Below are 14,275 nucleotides of genomic sequence, written 5' to 3' on the forward strand. Positions count from 1 at the left end.
AAACATGCAAAAACCTACACCGTTTTCTGTATAAACATGGAAATATATACACTGCCATCTGCATAAACATGGAAATATCTACACCGCTATCTGCATAAACATGGAAATATCTACACAGCTATCTCTATAAACATGGAAATACCTACACTGCTATCTGTATAAACATGGAAATAGCCTCACCGCTATCTGTATAAACATGGAAATACCTACACCGCCATCTATAAAAACATGAAAATATCTACAGATTCATCTGTATAAACTTGGAAAGAACTACACCTCCATCTGTATAAACATGGAAATATCTACGCTGCCATCTCTATACACATGGAAATATCTACACAGCCATCTGTATAAATATGAAAATATCTACACCGCTATCTCTGTAAACATGCGAAAACCTGCACCGTTATCTGTATAAACATGGAAAAATCTACACAGCTATCTGTATAAACATGGAAATATGTCCACAGATATCTGTATAAACATGGAAATATCTCCACCGCTATCTGTATAAACATGGAAATATCTACATCGCTATCTGTATAAACATGGAAATATCTCCACAGCTATCTCTATAAACATGGAAATATCTACACCGCTATCTTTACAAACATGGAAATATCTACACCGCTATCTGTATAAAGATGGAAATATCTACAACACTATCTGTGTATACATGGGAATGTCTTCACAGCTATCTGTGTAAACATGGAAATATGTACACCGCTATCTGTGTAAAGATGGAAATATCTACACCGCAATATGCGCAAATATGGAAATATGTACACCACTATCTGTATAAACAAGGAAATATCTACACTGCCATCTGTATAAACATGGAAATATCTTCACTGCCATCTCTAAACACATGGAAATACCTACACCGCTATGTGTATAAGCATGGAAATATCTACACCACTATCTTCATAAACATGGAAATATCTACACCGCTATCTGTGTAAACATGGAAATATGTACACCGCTATCTGTGAAAGATGAAAACATGTACACCGCAATCTTTGCAAATATCAAAATATCTACACCGCTATCTCTGTAAACATGGAAATATCTACCCCGTTATGAGGATAAACATGGAAATATCTACACCACTATCTCTATAAACATGGAAATATCTACACCACGATCTGTATAAACATGGAAACGTCTACACCGCTACCTGTATATACATGGAAATATCTACACCGCTATCTGTATAAACTTGGAAATATCTACTCTGCTATCTCTATAAATATTGAAATACCTACAACGCTATCTCTATAAACATGGAAATGCCTACACCGCTATCTTAATAAACTTGGAAATATCTACATGGCTATCTCTATAAACATGGAAATATCTACACCGCCATCTGTATAAACATGGAAATAACTACACAGTCATCTGTATAAACATGGAAATATCTACACTGCCATCTGTATAAACATGGAAATATCTACACCGCTATCTGTATAAACATGGAAATATCTACACAGCTATCTCTATAAACATGGAAATAGCTACACTGCTATCTGTATAAACATAGAAATAGTGACACCGCTATCTGTATAAACATGGAAATATCTACACAGCCATCTGTAAAAACATGAAGATATCTACACAGTCATCTGTATAAACTTGGAAATATCTACACCTCCATCTGTATAAACATGGAAATATCTAAACTGCCATCTGTATACACATGGAAATATCTACACAGCCATCTGTATAAACATGGAAATATGTACACTGCTATCTGTGTAAACATGGAAATACCTACACCGCTATCTTTATAAACTTGGAAATGCCTACACCGCCTTCTGTATAAACATGGATATATCTACACCGCTATCTGTATAAACATCGAAATACCAACACCGTTATCTGTATAAACATTGAAATATCTACACCGCTATCTGAATAAAGATCAAAATATCTAAAACGCTATCTGTGTAAACATGGAAATATCTACACAGCTATCTGTGTAAACATAGAAATATCTACACAGGTATCTCTGCAAAGATGGAAATATCTACACTGCTATCTCTGTAAACATGGAAATATCTACACCGCTATCTGTATAAACATGGAAATACGTACACCGCTATCTGTATAAACATGGAAACACCAAAACGGCTATTTGTATAAACATGGAAATATCTACAACGCTATCTGAATAAATACGGAAATATCCTCACCACTATCTGTATAAACATGGAAAAACCTACACCGCCATATCTATACACATGGAAATACCTACAGTGCCATCTCTATACTCATGGAAATATCTACACCGCTATCTCTATATACATAGAAATATCTACATTGCAATCTGTATAAACATGGAAATATCTACACCGCCATCTCTATAAACTTGGAAATATCTACATCACTATCTGAATAAACATGGAAATATCTACACCGTTATCTGTATAAACATGGAAATATCTACACCGCTATCTGTATAAACATGGAAATATCTACAACGCTATCTCTATAAACACGGAAATATGTACAACGCTATCTGTATAAACATGGAAATATCTACAACTCTATCTGTGTAAACATGGAAAAATCTACACAGTTATCTTTGTAAATTTGCAAATATCTACACAGCTATCTGTGAAAAGATCGAAATATCTACAGCGCAATCTGTGCAAAGATGGAAATATCTACTCCGCTATCTCTGTAAACATGGAAATATCTACACTGCTGTCTGTATCAACATGGAAATATCTACACCGTTATCTTTATAAACATGGAAATATCTACACTGTTATCTCTATAAACATGGAAATATCTACACCGCCATCTGTATAAACATGGAAATATCTATCATGCCATCTGTATACACATAGAAATATCTACAACGCCATCTGTAGAAACGTGAAGTACCTACACCGCTGTCTCTATAAACATGGAAACACCTACACCGCCATCTCTATAAACATGGAAATATCTACACCGCAGTCTCTATAAACTTGGAAATATCTACACCACCAACTCTATAAACATGAAAAAATCTACACCACTATCTGTATAAACATCGAAATATCTACACTGTTGTCTGTATAAAGATGGAAATGTCTACACCGGGAGCAGAATAAACATGGAGATATCTACACCCCTATCTCTATAAACATGGAAATGTCTACACCACTATCTCTATAAACATGGAAATATCTTCACCACCATCTCTATAAACATGGAAATATCTACACCGCTATCTGTATAAACATGGAAATATGTACACTGCTAGCTATATAAACATGGTAATATCTACACCGCTATCTCTATAAATATTGAAATACCTACAACGTTATCTCAATAAACATGTAAATGCCTACACCGCTATTTTATAAACATGGATATATCTACATGTTTATCTCTATAAACATGGAAATATCTACACTGCCATCTGTATAAACATGGAAATACCTACACAGTCATCTGTATAAACATGGAAAAATCTACACCACTATCTGTATAAACATGGAAATATCTACACTGCCTTCTGTCTAAACATGGAAATATCTTCACAGCCATCTGTATAAACATGGAAATATCTACACAGCCATCTCTATAAACATGGAAATATCTACACAGGTATCTGTATAAACATGGAAATATCCACACCGATATCTGTATAAATATGGAAATATCTACACCGCCATCTGTAAAAACATGGAAATATGTACACAGTCATCTGTAAAAACATGGAAATATCTACATCTCCCTGTGTATAAACATGGAAATATCTACATCTCCATCTGTATACACATGGAAATATCTACACAGCCATCTGTATAAACATGGAAATATCTAGACCGCTATCTCCATAAACATGGAAATAACTGCAGCGCAATCTGTATAAACATGGAAAGATCTGCACCGCTATCTGTATAAACATGGAAATATCTACACCTCTATCTTTAAAAATATGGAAATATCTACACTGCTCTCGCTATAAACATTGAAATATTTATACTGCTGGCAGTATAAACATGGAAATACCTACATGGCTATCTCTATAAACATGGAAATATCTACACTGCCATCTGTATAAACATGGAAATATCTACACAGTCAATTGCATAAAGATGGAAATATCTACAACACTATCTGTATAAATATGGAAATATCTACACCGCTATCTGTATAAACATGGAAAAATCTACACCGCTATCTGTATGAACATGGAAATACCTACCCCCCTATCTGTATAAACATGGAATTATCTACACCGCTATCTCTATAAACATAGAAATATCTAAAACGCCATCTCTATAAACATGGAAATATCCACACCCCCATCAGCATAAACATGGAAATAACTACACCGCCATCTGTATAAACATGGAAATATCTACACCGCCATCTCTATAAACATAGAAACATCTACACTGTCATCTCCAGAAAGATGGAAATAACTACACAGAGATCTGCATAAACATGGAAATATCTACACCTCTACCTGTATAAACAAGGAATTATCTACATCACTATCTGTATAAACATGGAAATATCTACACTGCCATCTGTATAAACATGGAAATAACTACACAGCTGTCTCCATAAACATGGAAATACCAACACTGCTATCTGTATAAACATGGAAATATCTACACTGCCAACGGTATAAACATGGAAATATCTACACTGCCATCTGTATACACATGGAAATACCTACACTGCTATCTGTATAAGCATGGAAATATCTACACCGCTTTCTCTATAAACATGGAAATACCTATACCGCAATCTGTATAAACATGGAAATATCTACACCGTTATCTGTGTAAACATGGAAATATCTACACCGCTATATGTATAAACATGTTAATATCTACACCGCAATCTTTATAAACATGGAAATATCTGCAACGCTATCTGTAAAAACATGGAAATATCTACAACAATGTCTGTGTAAACATGGAAATATCTACACAGCTATCTGTGTAAACATGGAAATATGTACACCGCAATCTGTGCAAATATCAAAATATCTACACCGCTATCTCTGTAAACATGGAAATATCTACCCCGTTATCTGTATAAACATGGAAATATCTAAACCGCTATCTGTATAAACATGGAAATATCTACACCGCTATCTGTATAAACATGGAAATATCTACACCGCTATCTGTAAAAATATGGAAATATCTACACCGTAATCGCTATAAACATGGAAATATCTACACCGCTGGCAGTGTAAACATGGAAATATCTACATGGCTATCTCTATAAGCATGGAAATATCTACACTGCCATCTGTATAAACATGGAAATACCTACAAAGTCAATGGCATAAATATGGAAATATCTAAACTATCTGTATAAATATGGAAATATCTACACCACTATCTGTATAAACATGGAAATATCTACACCGCTATCTTTATAAACATGGAAATATCTACACCGCTATCTGTATAAACATGGGAATACCTACAACAATATCTGTGTAAACATGGAAATATCTACACAGCTATCTGTTTAAACATGGAAATATGTACACCACTATATGTGTAAAGATGAAAGTATGTACACCGCAATCTGTGCAAATATCAAAATATCTACACCGCTATCTCTGTAAACATGGAAATGTCTACCCCGTTATCTGTATAAGCATGGAAATGTCTACACCACTAATTGTATAAACATGGAAACATCTACACCAGTATCTGTATAAACATGGAAATGCCTACACTGCCATCTGTATAAACATGGAAATATCTACAGCGCTGTCTGTATAAACATGGAAATATCTACAACGCTATCTTTATAAACATGGAAATATCTACACAGCTATCTGTATAAACATGGGAATATCTACAACAATATCTGTGTAAACATGGAAATATCTACACAGCTGTCTGTGAAAACATGAAAATATGTACACCACTATCTGTGTAAGGATGAAAATATGTACACCGCAATCTGTGCAAATATCAAAATATCTACTACGCTATCTCTGTCAACATGGAAATATCTACCCCGTTATCTGTATAAACATCAAAATATCTACACCGCTATCTGCGTAAACATGAAAATATCTACACCTCGATCTGCATAAACACGGAAACGTCTACACCGCTATCTGAATAAACATGGAAATATCTACACTGCTATGTTTATAAACATGGAAATATCTACACCGCTATCTCTATAAATATTGGAATATCTACAACGCTATCTCTATAAACATGGAAATGCCTACACAGCTATCTGTAAAAACATGGAAATATCTACATGTCTATCTCTATAAACATGGAAATATCTACACCGCCATCTGTATAAACATGGAAATACCTACACAGTCATCTGTATAAACAAGGAAACACCTACACCACTATCTGTATAAACATGGAAATATCTTCACTGCCATCTGTATAAACATGGAAATATCTACACCGCTATCTGTATACACATGGAAATATCTACACAGCTATCTCTATATACATGGAAATACCTACACTGCTATCTGTATAAACTTAGAAATAGCGACACCGCTATCTGGATAAACATGGAAATACCTACACAGCCATCAGTGAAAACATGAAAATATCTACACGGTCATCTGTACAAACTAGGAAATATCTATAACTCCATCTGTGTAAACATGGAAATACCTACACTGCCATCTGTAAACACATGGAAATATCTACACAGCCATCTGTATAAACATGGAAATAACTACACCGCTATCTCTATAAGCATAGAAATACCTACACCGCAATCTGTATAAACATGGAAATAGCCACACCGCTATCTGTATAAACACGGAAATACCTACACTGCCATCTATAAAAACATGAAAATATCTACAGAGTCATCTGTATAAACATGGAAATATCTACACCTCCATCTGTATAAACATGGAAATATCTACACTGACATCTGTATACACATGGACATATCTACACAGCCATCTGTATAAACATGGAAATATCTACACCGCTATCTGTATAAACATGCAAAAACCTACACCGTTTTCTGTATAAACATGGAAATATATACACTGCCATCTGCATAAACATGGAAATATCTACACCGCTATCTGCATAAACATGGAAATATCTACACAGCTATCTCTATAAACATGGAAATACCTACACTGCTATCTGTATAAACATGGAAATAGCCTCACCGCTATCTGTATAAACATGGAAATACCTACACCGCCATCTATAAAAACATGAAAATATCTACAGATTCATCTGTATAAACTTGGAAAGAACTACACCTCCATCTGTATAAACATGGAAATATCTACGCTGCCATCTCTATACACATGGAAATATCTACACAGCCATCTGTATAAATATGAAAATATCTACACCGCTATCTCTGTAAACATGCGAAAACCTGCACCGTTATCTGTATAAACATGGAAAAATCTACACAGCTATCTGTATAAACATGGAAATATGTCCACAGATATCTGTATAAACATGGAAATATCTCCACCGCTATCTGTATAAACATGGAAATATCTACATCGCTATCTGTATAAACATGGAAATATCTCCACAGCTATCTCTATAAACATGGAAATATCTACACCGCTATCTTTACAAACATGGAAATATCTACACCGCTATCTGTATAAAGATGGAAATATCTACAACACTATCTGTGTATACATGGGAATGTCTTCACAGCTATCTGTGTAAACATGGAAATATGTACACCGCTATCTGTGTAAAGATGGAAATATCTACACCGCAATATGCGCAAATATGGAAATATGTACACCACTATCTGTATAAACAAGGAAATATCTACACTGCCATCTGTATAAACATGCAAATATCTTCACTGCCATCTCTAAACACATGGAAATACCTACACCGCTATGTGTATAAGCATGGAAATATCTACACCACTATCTTCATAAACATGGAAATATCTACACCGCTATCTGTGTAAACATGGAAATATGTACACCGCTATCTGTGAAAGATGAAAACATGTACACCGCAATCTTTGCAAATATCAAAATATCTACACCGCTATCTCTGTAAACATGGAAATATCTACCCCGTTATGAGGATAAACATGGAAATATCTACACCACTATCTCTATAAACATGGAAATATCTACACCACGATCTGTATAAACATGGAAACGTCTACACCGCTACCTGTATATACATGGAAATATCTACACCGCTATCTGTATAAACTTGGAAATATCTACTCTGCTATCTCTATAAATATTGAAATACCTACAACGCTATCTCTATAAACATGGAAATGCCTACACCGCTATCTTAATAAACTTGGAAATATCTACATGGCTATCTCTATAAACATGGAAATATCTACACCGCCATCTGTATAAACATGGAAATAACTACACAGTCATCTGTATAAACATGGAAATATCTACACTGCCATCTGTATAAACATGGAAATATCTACACCGCTATCTGTATAAACATGGAAATATCTACACAGCTATCTCTATAAACATGGAAATAGCTACACTGCTATCTGTATAAACATAGAAATAGTGACACCGCTATCTGTATAAACATGGAAATATCTACACAGCCATCTGTAAAAACATGAAGATATCTACACAGTCATCTGTATAAACTTGGAAATATCTACACCTCCATCTGTATAAACATGGAAATATCTAAACTGCCATCTGTATACACATGGAAATATCTACACAGCCATCTGTATAAACATGGAAATATGTACACTGCTATCTGTGTAAACATGGAAATATCTACACCGCTATCTTTATAAACTTGGAAATGTCTACACCGCCTTCTGTATAAACATGGATATATCTACACCGCTATCTGTATAAACATCGAAATACCAACACCGTTATCTGTATAAACATTGAAATATCTACACCGCTATCTGAATAAAATCAAAATATCTAAAACGCTATCTGTGTAAACATGGAAATATCTACACAGCTATCTGTGTAAACATAGAAATATCTACACAGGTATCTCTGCAAAGATGGAAATATCTACACTGCTATCTCTGTAAACATGGAAATATCTACACCGCTATCTGTATAAACATGGAAATACGTACACCGCTATCTGTATAAACATGGAAATACCAAAACGGCTATTTGTATAAACATGGAAATATCTACAACGCTATCTGAATAAATACGGAAATATCCTCACCACTATCTGTATAAACATGGAAAAACCTACACCGCCATATCTATACACATGGAAATACCTACAGTGCCATCTCTATACTCATGGAAATATCTACACCGCTATCTCTATATACATAGAAATATCTACATTGCAATCTGTATAAACATGGAAATATCTACACCGCCATCTCTATAAACTTGGAAATATCTACATCACTATCTGAATAAACATGGAAATATCTACACCGTTATCTGTATAAACATGGAAATATCTACACCGCTATCTGTATAAACATGGAAATATCTACAACGCTATCTCTATAAACACGGAAATATGTACAACGCTATCTGTATAAACATGCAAATATCTACAACTCTATCTGTGTAAACATGGAAATATCTACACAGTTATCTTTGTAAATTTGCAAATATCTACACAGCTATCTGTGAAAAGATCGAAATATCTACAGCGCAATCTGTGCAAAGATGGAAATATCTACTCCGCTATCTCTGTAAACATGGAAATATCTACACTGCTGTCTGTATCAACATGGAAATATCTACACCGTTATCTTTATAAACATGGAAATATCTACACTGTTATCTCTATAAACATGGAAATATCTACACCGCCATCTGTATAAACATGGAAATATCTATCATGCCATCTGTATACACATAGAAATATCTACAACGCCATCTGTAGAAACGTGAAGTACCTACACCGCTGTCTCTATAAACATGGAAACACCTACACCGCCATCTCTATAAACATGGAAATATCTACACCGCAGTCTCTATAAACTTGGAAATATCTACACCACCAACTCTATAAACATGAAAAAATCTACACCACTATCTGTATAAACATCGAAATATCTACACTGTCGTCTGTATAAAGATGGAAATGTCTACACCGGGAGCAGAATAAACATGGAGATATCTACACCCCTATCTCTATAAACATGGAAATGTCTACACCACTATCTCTATAAACATGGAAATATCTTCACCACCATCTCTATAAACATGGAAATATCTACACCGCTATCTGTATAAACATGGAAACATCTACATCGCTATCTATATAAACATGGAAATATCTACACCGCTATCTATATAAATATGGAAATATCTACTCCGCTATCTTTGTAAACATGGAAATAACTACACCGCTATCTGTACAAACATGGAAATAGCTACGCCTCTATTTCTATAAACCTGAAAATATCTACACCGACATCTGTATAAACATGGAAATACCTACAGAGTCATCTGTATAAACATGGAAATATCTACATCACTATCTGTATAAATATGGAAATATCTACACGGCCATCTGTATAAACATGGAAATACCTACACAGTCATCTCTATAAACATGGAAATATCTACACCGCTATTTGTATAAACATGGAAATATCTACACCGCTATCCCTATAAACATGGAAATATGAACACCGCTATCCGCATATACATGGAAATATCTTCACCGCTATCTGTATAAACATGGAAAGATCTATAGCGCTATCAGTATAAACATGGAAATACCTACACCGCTATCCTATAAACATGGAAATATCTAAACCGCTATCTCTATAAACATGGAAATATCTGCACCGCCATTCCATAAACTTGGAAATATCTACACCGCCATCTGTATACACATGGAAATATCCACACAGCGATCTGTATAAACATGGAAGTATCTAGATCGCTATATCTATAAACATGGAAATATCTACACCGCTAGCTGTATAAACGTGGAAATATCTACTTGGCTATCTTTAGAAACATGGAAATATCTACACCGCCAGCTGTATAAACATGGAAATATCTACACAGTCGATTGCATAAACATGAAATATCTACACCACTATCTGTATAAACATGGAAATATCTACACCGCTATCTTTATAAACATGGAAATACCTACACCGCTATCTCTACAAACGGGAATATCTACAACAATATCAGAGTAAACATGGAAATATTTACACAGGTATCTGTGTAAACATGGAAATATGTACACCACTATCTGTGTAAAGATGAAAATAAGTTCACCGTAATCCGTAAAAATATCAAAATATCTACTACGCTATGTCTGTAAACATGGAAATATCTACCCCGTTATCTGTATAAACATGGAAATAACTACACCGCTATCTGTATAAACATGGAAATATCTACACCGCTATCTCTATAAATGTTGAAATATCTACAACGCTATTTCTATAAACATGGAAATGCCTACACAGCTATCTGTATAAACATGGAAATATCTACCTGGCTATCTCTATAAACATGGAAATATCTACACCGCCATCTGTATAAACATGGAAATATCTAGATCGTTCTCTCTATAAACATGAAAATATCTACACTGACATCTGTATAAACATGGAAATAACTACACTGCCATCTGTATAAATATGGAAATATCTACACAGCCATCTGTATAAACATGGAAATATCTACACAGCCATCTCTATAAACATGGAAATATCTACACTGCTATCTGTATAAACATGGAAATAGCCACACCGCTATCAGTGTAAACATGAAAATATCTACACCACCATCTGTAAAAACATGGAAATATCTACACAGCCATCTGTATAAACATGGAAATATCTCCATGTGTATAAACATGGAAATATCTACACTGCCATCTGTATACACATGGAAATATTTACACAGCCATCTGTATAAACATGGAAATATCTACACCGCTCTCTCTATAAACATGGAAATACCTACACCGCAATCTGTATAAACATGGAAATATCTACACCGCTATCTGTATAAACATGGAAATAGCTACACCGCTATCTGTGCAAATATGGAAATAACTACACGGCTATTTCTATAAACATGGAAATGTCAACACCGCTAGCTGTATAAACATGGAAATATCTACATGGCTATCTCTATAAACATGGAAATATCTACACCGCTATCTGTATAAACATGGAAATACCTACACAGTCATCTGCATAAATATGGATATATCTACACCACTATCTGAATAAACATGGAAATACCTACGCTGCCATCTCTATAAACATGGAAATATCTACACAGCCATCTCTATAAACATGGAAATATCTACACCGCCATCTGTAAAACATGGAAATATCTACACTGCCATCTGTATACATATAGAAATACCTACACAGCCATCTGTATAAACATGGAAATACCTACACCGCCATCTGTATAAACATGGAAATATCTACACCGCTATCTGTATAAACATGGAAATATCTACAACACTATCTTTGTAAACATGGAAATATCTACACAGCTGTCTGTGTAAACATGGAAATATGAACTCCCCTATCTGTGTAAAGATGGAAATATCTGCACCGCAATCTGTGCAAATACTGAAATATCTACAGCTCTATCTCTGTAAACATGGCAATACCTACTCCGCTATCTGTATAAACATGGAAATATCTACACCGCTATCTCTATAAATATCGAAATGTCTACACCACTATCTGTATAAACATGGAAGTATCTACACCGCAATCTGTATAAACATGGAAATATCTACTCAGTCATCTGCATAAACATGGAAATATCTACACCTCCATCTGTATAAACATGGAAATATCAACACCGCCATCTGTATAAACATGGAAATACCTACACAGTCATCTGCATAAACATGGAAATATCTACACCGCTGTCTGTATAAACATGGAAATGCCTACACTGCCATCTGTATAAACATGGAAATATCTACACAAGCATCTCTATGAACACGGAAATACCTCCACTGCTATCTGTATAAACATGGAAGTAGCCACACCGCTGTCTGTATAAACAATGAAATATTTACACTGCCATGTGTAAAAATATGAAAATATCTACACAGTCATCTGTATAAACATGGAAATATCTACACCTCCATCTGTATAAACATGGAAATATCTACACTGCCATCAGTATACATATGGAAATATCTACACAGCCATCTGTATAAACATGGAAATATCTACACCGCTATCTCTATAAACATGGAAATACCTACACCGCAAAGTTTATAAACATGGAAATATCTACACCGCTATCTGTATAAAGATGGAAATATCTACACCGCTTTCTTCATAAACTTTGAAATATCTACACCGCCATCTGTATAAACATGGATGTATATCCACCGCTATCTATATAAACATGGAAATACCTCCACCGCTATCGGTATAAACAGGGAAATATCTACAACATTATCTGTATAAACATGGACATATCTACACGGCTATTTCTATAAACACGGAAATACCTACACCACAATCTGTATAAACATGGAAATATCTACACCGCTATCTGTATAAACACGGAAATATATACACTGCAATCTGTATAAATATGGAAATATCTACACTTCTATCTCTATAAACATTGAAATGTCTACAACGCTATCTGTATAAACATGGAAATATCTACACCGCAATCTTTATGAACATGAAAATATCTATGCCGATATATAGAAACATGGAAATATCTACACCGATATCTGTATAAATATGGAAATATCTACACCGCTATCTTTATATACATGGAATTGTCTACACCACTATCTGTATAAACACGGAAATATCTACACCGCTATCTGTATAAACATGGAAATATCTACACCGCTTTCTGTATAAACATGGAAATATCCACAGTGCTATCTGTATAAACATGGAAACATCTACATGGCTATCTCTATAAACATGGAAATATATACACGGCCATCTGTATAAACATGGAAATACCTACACAGTCATGTGTATAAACATGGAAATTTCTACGCCTCTATTTCTATAAACCTGAAAATATCTACACCGACATCTGTATAAACATGGAAATACCTTCACAGTCATCCTTATAAACATGGAAATATCTCCACCACTATCTGTATAAATATGGAAATATCTACACTGCCATCTGTATAAACATGGAAATACCTACACAGTCATCTCTATAAACATGGAAATATATACACCGCTATTTGTATAAACATGGAAATATCTACACCGCTATCCCAATAAACATGGAAATATGAACACCGCTATCCGCATATACATGGAAATATCTTCACCGCTATCTGTATAAAAATATAATGATCTATAGCGCTAT

This window comes from Pan paniscus, chromosome 6 (assembly GCF_029289425.2).
Source record: "Pan paniscus chromosome 6, NHGRI_mPanPan1-v2.0_pri, whole genome shotgun sequence".
NCBI lineage: Eukaryota > Metazoa > Chordata > Mammalia > Primates > Hominidae > Pan > Pan paniscus.